This window comes from Drosophila eugracilis, unplaced genomic scaffold, assembly GCF_018153835.1.
Source record: "Drosophila eugracilis isolate 14026-0451.02 unplaced genomic scaffold, ASM1815383v1 contig_764, whole genome shotgun sequence".
NCBI lineage: Eukaryota > Metazoa > Arthropoda > Insecta > Diptera > Drosophilidae > Drosophila > Drosophila eugracilis.
The window spans coordinates 165,725-173,178 of record NW_024573661.1 but is presented as its reverse complement, the minus strand read 5'-3'; the positions used below and the strand labels follow the sequence as shown (position 1 = coordinate 173,178).

At 38.9% G+C, this 7,454-nt stretch overlaps 1 protein-coding gene across 1 annotated transcript in view; it reads left to right on the top strand.

Annotated features, from left to right (window-relative positions):
- The first annotated feature begins 3,066 nt into the window (after positions 1 to 3,066).
- Positions 3,067 to 7,454, top strand: part of LOC108107002 — a 26,853-nt gene continuing 22,465 nt past the window's right edge. Inside the window, exon 1 of the mRNA XM_017214343.2 lies at positions 3,067 to 3,633. The gene's annotated coding sequence lies outside the window, so the exon portion shown is untranslated. The remainder of the gene's footprint in view (positions 3,634 to 7,454) is intronic.

Sequence of the window (7,454 nt, the reverse complement as noted above, 5' to 3'; positions counted from 1 at the left end):
TCAGGGATTTGTTTGGGGTCTCCATAAATTAACTTTTGCCAAAATTACAAACATTTTCCCCATTAAAACCCAAATCACGGGGCCATACACACCCTCGCCAGAGACACATACATATCCGGGATGCTGGATGTTGGTTGTTGGTTGTTGGATGCTGGACGGGAATGGAGCAATTTCAATTAAAGCTAATTACAACCAATATCGACTGCCAACAATGTCAAGCATCAAATGCGACGAAGCCACCCAAGAGGAGCCCGCTTGGTCGCTTGGATGGCTGGTCGGTTAGATGGAAGCCCGGCTAGTGTCATGTCTGGGTCATGCACTGAGAGAAACTGCGGTGATCGGCTCACAAGGTGTCACTCAATGTCGCAGCGATTCGTGACTGCGGGCGGCAGTAAGTCCTGCGCGCGGGAGGAAGCATAAGTAAACGTTGTTGTCGTTGTCGCCACCAGCCACTGAGACGAGGGCATTTGGGTGAACCTTAGTCGAAAGACATTTTTAAGGACATACTTATTACACTCATTCTTAGGAGCCCTTTGTAATGTTTGAGTAAGACAAAGGCATACCACAAATCACAAAACAATCTAATCGTAAATCGAATGAAAATATAGTTGATATCAGAAAATATTTATTGAATTCTTTGACACTTTATTCACTCTTATTTATTAACTTTAAAACGGATATATGATAGCTTTAGCCATTTTACAACAGTGATCTATTTATAATATATATAAAAAATGTCACTCATACGCCCCGTGCACATGACCGTATGCTGCAAGAGGTCCACTCTAGTGGATGTGTGTGGGCGACTGCTGCTTGAGGGTCCACAAGCTAGTGTCTGAATTTGAGTCACAACCCGTTGCAAATGCTGCCGTTGTTGTCGTGGAATAATTAAAGCAAATTTGCACTTCAGACAGTCGCCCGTGGAAAAACAAGGCAACCATCTCAGCCCTTAGCGCTGGCGACCCACAACAAGAGCGGAGCCAAATCATCAGACCCAGGTACAATCGAGGATACCGCCTCCTTGAGGAACAACAAAAACACCTAGGAATGCATACTATAATGATTGGACTGTAGAATACCCGGGGTTATCTTTGTTTTTTAATGTTGCATTCTTTTTGGCTGAAAACAAAAATATATGAACACTATAGTCAATATTTTCTCTGTATGAAAGTTTAAGTTTATTATTATAGCTATACAACTATTTAAGTTACTGAGCTCCTTTAGACTGCTTACCCTAATCTTGAGTAATGACACGTTTTCCTTTTCCTCGTTACATACATCCCACCGAATCTGATATACCCTTTTGGCATACAAATACCGGTTATAACAACAACACCGTCAGATGCCAGTGCCAACATCAACAAAAACGAGGTGCTCCAAAGTGCTTCGAGGACTCGAAGCTCCTACAACGACAATTGCAACAACAGCAATGCAGAACAAAACGCCAGTCAGCCGGGAAAGTACGCAAAAAATGTCTATATGTACGTAAGGCAAGGTACGAGTACGAGTATATATGTTTATGCTACCATAATATGGAACAGAGCCAGCAACACAAAAACAATACCAGTGAGTGCCACAGAGCGTTGAAGCAGGAGCGGATCAAGGAGAGGAGAAGCTGGAGTAATGGTGAATGCCTCGGTTAAATTACTTTGTCCTGCAAGAAATTTGAATTATTACAAAAATTGAAAACAAGGAATTTTGTATTTCTGGGGGATTACGTATACGCACTTTTTTCTGGAAACAAAAGTTAAGGCTTTCTTAATAAATAAATGAAGATAACTTTATATAGATATTTAGATCATATTAACAATAAAACAACATTGTCCTATATTTAATATATATTGTATATTAAGCAACTTAAGAAAACTTTCAATAATCTGCAAAATAAAAGAACATTTTAATAAATACCCAAACAATGAATGAAGTCAATCCAACGAAGCATATTAAAACCCTTGTTCTTTTATGATTATATGAACAACATGAAGAAAATACAGGCATTTTCACGGATAGGGAATGCCCAACTGATTTCTTGGGCCCTCCTATTAATCCGGTCCCTTCCCCGCCGCTCCTGTCGCACAGAGAGCGCGGCGGAAAAGAGGAAACCGAACAGCGGCCGCGATGACGGACTCGTACGGATGCTGCCGATGCCGATGCCGATGACGATGAGGATGAGGATGAGGACGAGGACCTGGACGAGAATGAGGATGACGATGCTGCTGCCTCGGCTCTTCCTGTGGCTTTTCTCACTTACTGAGCGCAACAAGGACCAAAAAATGCCAGCACGGCAACAACAATGGCCAACAACAATAATAATAGCGAATGGCAACAATAAACTGGGCTTGCGCCAAAAACGAAATACGAAAATTTGTGGGAAAAGCGAACGAGAGTCGTTTTCTCACGACGACAGGAACAACAGCAACAATAAAGGAGCAACGAGATGGGAAAACAAAATCACACACACTCTAACATTCGCTTGCACACACACACATACACGAAGAGCGGCTCTCACATAAAGCAGCTCAAAGTCAAAGTTTCTGATATGTGTGTGTGTGTAGTGCGTGTGTGTTGGTGGGAGAGATTCACCCGAAAAAAGTTTTTCAACTTGAAATTGAACTGTGTGTGGCATAGTTGAAGGAAGAAGAAGCAGCATCAGACAAATTGGAGAGCGCCAGTTGTTGTTGCTTCAAATGCTGATGCTGATGCTGCTCTTCTCTTCTCTCACCTCCATCTCTACACCGAAGGAAATACTGCAAATGTATGTTAATATATATTTTTCGATTAGTTTAAACTATAAGAGATATTTTAGAGAGCGGTGGTGCTGAGAGATATGTTGTGATAGAATGAATCTATTTTCCTAGCCTAGCCTCAAGTTTATGATCAACCTGAAGATTTTAAAATATTATCTTTTAACTCTGAAAGAGTTCCCAGTCTTAAGTTTTTTTTTGTATATTTCATCTTTGCATTTGTATATTTATAAGTTTTTCGCTCTGTGTAGCTGGCTTTGTTGTTGTGGGAGCGAAAATATTTTAACGCAATTAGAGTCGGAGCATCGTCGTTGTCGTTGTGTCAGCATCAGAGCAAGAGCGAACGCGCACGCAGACGGACACGGACACGGAGCACGGATAAAACGGGCGAAAGACAAGAAAGACAAGAAAAGCCTAGAAAGGCAGCACAAGAATAGGAGACCCCTAGTGTGTGATATGTGCAAAAAGAGTGCCGCGAAAGGTAGTGTAAAAAAGTGTGACCAGCAGTGGTAAAAACCTGAGCAGACTCAATTAACTGTGAAAACCTGCTGCACACACCGCACACGCACACCCTCGCAAAGTGAGAGTGTAGAGGAAAGAGAGCCACCGAGAGGTGAAGGTGAAGCTGAAGGAGAAGCGCGAACAATTTGTTGAATACAACGGGACCGTCGCAAAAGAAGAAAGCGAAAGTGAAAAGGAAACTAAATTTTAATACTCAAAAAACTGAAATAAGACCAAGTTAAAATTCCGAACGTGCCCAAACAAACACTAACAAAAAACAAAAAAAAAAAAGGAAACAGAAAAGGGGAAGAAAATTGGCGGCGCAAAAGTTAAAAGGGACAAAGACGATTAAGCAGCTTGCCAAGGACGAGGACCAAAAGCCCGAAAGGTGAGCCCAAATAAGTCAGGCAAAAGTAGAAGGCAAAAAGAAATGTACAGGCAAAGTTGCTCCTAGCAGCGACACAACGCAAAAAATAAGAAAAAAAAATATATAAAAACGCCCCAAACAGATTTTTTCCCTCTTGGAAAGTGACAGTCGTCGACGTCGCCTTGCAACGCCTCAAGAAGAAGCCTCTGCTGACGTCGCAGCCTCCCAGCTCTTCGCCCATCGAGGCTGACGCTTTTCCATTCACCCTGAGCTCAAGAGAGAGCTCTCGCCCACACCCACCCGCCAGCCCACTTTCCCCCGCGTAGTTGTTGGTTTTCTTGTTATTCATAGGCAAACATAGGCAAACAAGCAGAAGCAAAGCAAAGAGCAACCTGCGTGGCTGGCAACAACAACAGCAAACATCCAGCTGCGCTGCGAGGGCGGTTCTCAAAATGAAATTAGCCCGACTGGCACTAGGCCCACTTTTTGGTTCGGTTCGCTACGGTCTGGTTTTGATATTGGCCACCTTTTGGGTTAATGCCATCAAACGGCAATGCTGCTCGCCCCGAATAGTATGCTATGGCTTCTGTGTGCGGCCCGCGTTAATCCCATCAAAAAGAATTTTAAAGGAACCTTTCAAAGCAGCCCAAAAGTCAACCGCCACATTTCAATATGGCCGAAATGTCAAAACCCGAATAAAAACTCTGACCTTACATAACCTTTTTCATCGAATTTTTATACCCAACCAGTTTTTTTTTCGTCACTTTATATTCTGAGCAAGCCGCGAAAACTTTTGAATATCTTTTGTAAATGAGTTTTCTTTTTGGCTCGGATTATGGTTTCCTTATTCATCCATAAAACTGTAATCCTCTGTCCAAACCAATTGTTTTTCATCAAATTTTTGGTTTTCATAATCTTACTTTAGTGCGTTGGTAAACAAAAATAAGAAAAAAAAACAATTTTAGGTTTTAAAATTTTGAAATTAGAACTGTTTTTTAATGTAATAGTAAAAGACAACAGAATTGTTTAAAATGTAGTGGAGTTTAACCCACTTAAATTCCGATAATTTGTAACTTACCTTTGAGCAGATTAAATACCCACAAAAGTTGAAAACAATTTAAACGTAGAGACTAGGAGTTTTCCTTTGCCAAGCTAAGCCAGTGACTAATTTCCCAAGCTCAGCAAGCTTTCTTGATTAAAATCTCTTAAATCTCTGGAGGCTTAGCTCCTGGCAGTAACCAGTTACCGTTGTAACTCCCCTCGCTTTTCAACGGCTGGCATTGGCGGCAGTGATAATTCTTGTCCCGCTGACATTTTTGGGTCAAAAAACTAAAATATTATGTGGTTGTTCTTGCCATTTCGTGTAAAGTGTGTGCGTAGGTCTGTCTGTCTGTTAGAGGCTGGTTTAGAGCCTTGTGTTGGTGGCTTGTAGTCATTATTTCATCCAACCTTCGGCTCGAAGGACCAGAGAGAGAGATCCACCATTCCGTCCACCCTTGCTATCCATCATACCCACTGAAGGTTCGCCTGTGGTGCGTGTGTCCGCCTGGCATTCGGGCAGATTAAAATTGCATCCGGCGCGCCAAACAAAAGACTGTTGACCAATTTCGCTTAAACATAAAACAAGAAAAAATTACCAGCGGTCCTGTTCCAATGGTTCAAGCTGCTGGCTCGCACACATACTAAATAGCCACGCCGGCACATAAACACACGAAGGCAAACAGAAATGAATTCATAGTAAAAGTCTTAATTGAAATTTTTGCTTGAAATGTGTACAGAGGGGATTTTTTACTGTTCAGCGCCACCTAAAATGAAAGCGATGTGTCCATGGCGGGACCTGTGTATATATCATCCACATATATATATATATATATATATATATATACCATGTACTATATGTGCTAGCTGGCTGGCGGCAACTTTGTGTGCCATCCGGACTTGGGAGAAGCCAAGTCGGGCGGGGAAAAAAGCAAAAGTCGTGGCCTGTGGTGTGAACGGATCTGTTGGCCAGAACTGAGCATTAACGATGAGGATGGGGATGAGTTTCCCGGGGATTGGCAGTGGGATAAGGTGGAACTTTGTTCGGCTCTTGGCTTTACCTTTGTATCATATTCTTTTATTTAACTTTGTGTATGTGTTTTGTATTTCTATTAGACTGCCTCCACTCGCTTTCCACCCAAGCACGAGGCAATCAACGTGGCAAAAGAAATGAGTTAAATGTTTGATTACAAAATTGCATTCTACACCTTGGAGAATTTCTCTTAATTTCGAATTCTCAATTTAGTTGGCGTGAGCATTGAATTTCACAGGGGAAGCCTGGCCTGCCTAATCAACCAGAAATTACTTTAAGAGAGCAAAGTGGAATTTTAATTAGATCAAATTGGGTTCAATACACTTTGACCAAATAGTTTCTTATAAATTGGACAAGTAATTTACTTAATATTTTTTAAATATTGTTTAAGCAAAATAAAAGTTAAGTTAAACTGCAAAAAGTACAATTCGCTCATCCATTAAAATGAACTTCTGCGTATCTTTTAATTGAGAGAAACTCGCAATAAAATTTGTATTTTTATCGAGTAAAATGTAGTTACATTTTTCAATAATTACGCATTCGACACGTTAGCCAGCAACGAGTAAATTATGCAAAGTTACCTTGTTAAATCAGGCTGGAATAATGAATTTTTAATAATAGGTTTATACTGCAAAAAATATCAATTAATGCAATTTGTTCTTAACGAAGCTGAATCACACAATTGGCCCAACGAATGGAAACCAACAAAAGTATAAAAATTTCAGCCGAAGTGTGACGTGAATGAATGGGACTAGGTAAATGTTATCGGGATAAATATAATAATTTATTAAAATAAAATTGCTGTTAATACAACATTAGTAATTTAACGATTTGAATTCAACACCTCTATCCTTAGCCAAAAAAACAAAAAAGATTTATCTGAGCTTTCAATGGAATTCAATTCTTTGCCGATAACAAACATTAAAATCCATTCACCACTCGGCACGTTTGCTAACCCTGAATAAATAATGCCTAAGTTATGATTACTTTTGTGAGAGAGCTTAAAAAAAAATAAAATAAGTTTACACAGCCTTAAACAAACAATGTAAGTTGTTATATTAAATAAAAAATCAAGCGTTTAAATAGAACTAAAAAACTAAACTTAAATTCAATTAAATAAGTTATTTACTCTAATAACATTTTTCCATAATTACTTTTCAAACCCAAATTTTGTTAAAATTCAAACTTATGTTTATTTTGCTTAATCATCTCTACATAATGTATGATTTTTAATTAAGCTTTATTTATGAGGGAAGGCGAAACGCGGTTCAAAATAATTTGCATATTAGGAAACTGCCTCTAATTTGGTTGAAAATAATTCGGAGCTGCATTAAATAAATAACTAAAAGTAATTAAGCAACCAAACAGTATACGGCTTTAAATTTAATTCATAATTTTTGGTCTTCTCATTCAAAATAATTTCTATTAAGATAATGGAAGAGCTGAGCTTTTTCTTATATGAAACTAAATTAAAATCATCCTTACACTAAATGAAAAAAAGGAGTAAGAAGTACCTTTAACTTATGTTTGGCCTTTACTTATTTAATTTAACAATCTAAAATAAGATCAAAAAATAATGTAGTTTTCCATTTCTTTACTCTGAGCATTAAAAAGCAGAAGACAAGACTCATTAGTTTCTAAGTTTTTGGTTTTGTTTATGTTTTTCTCCTTAAAAGCTATTCCCTGTTTATTACTCACCAAACTCAAGAAGTTATTTATTTAATTTAGGTTAGAGAATCTTTGTGGCATGAAAACAATATTTCAGTTTAAG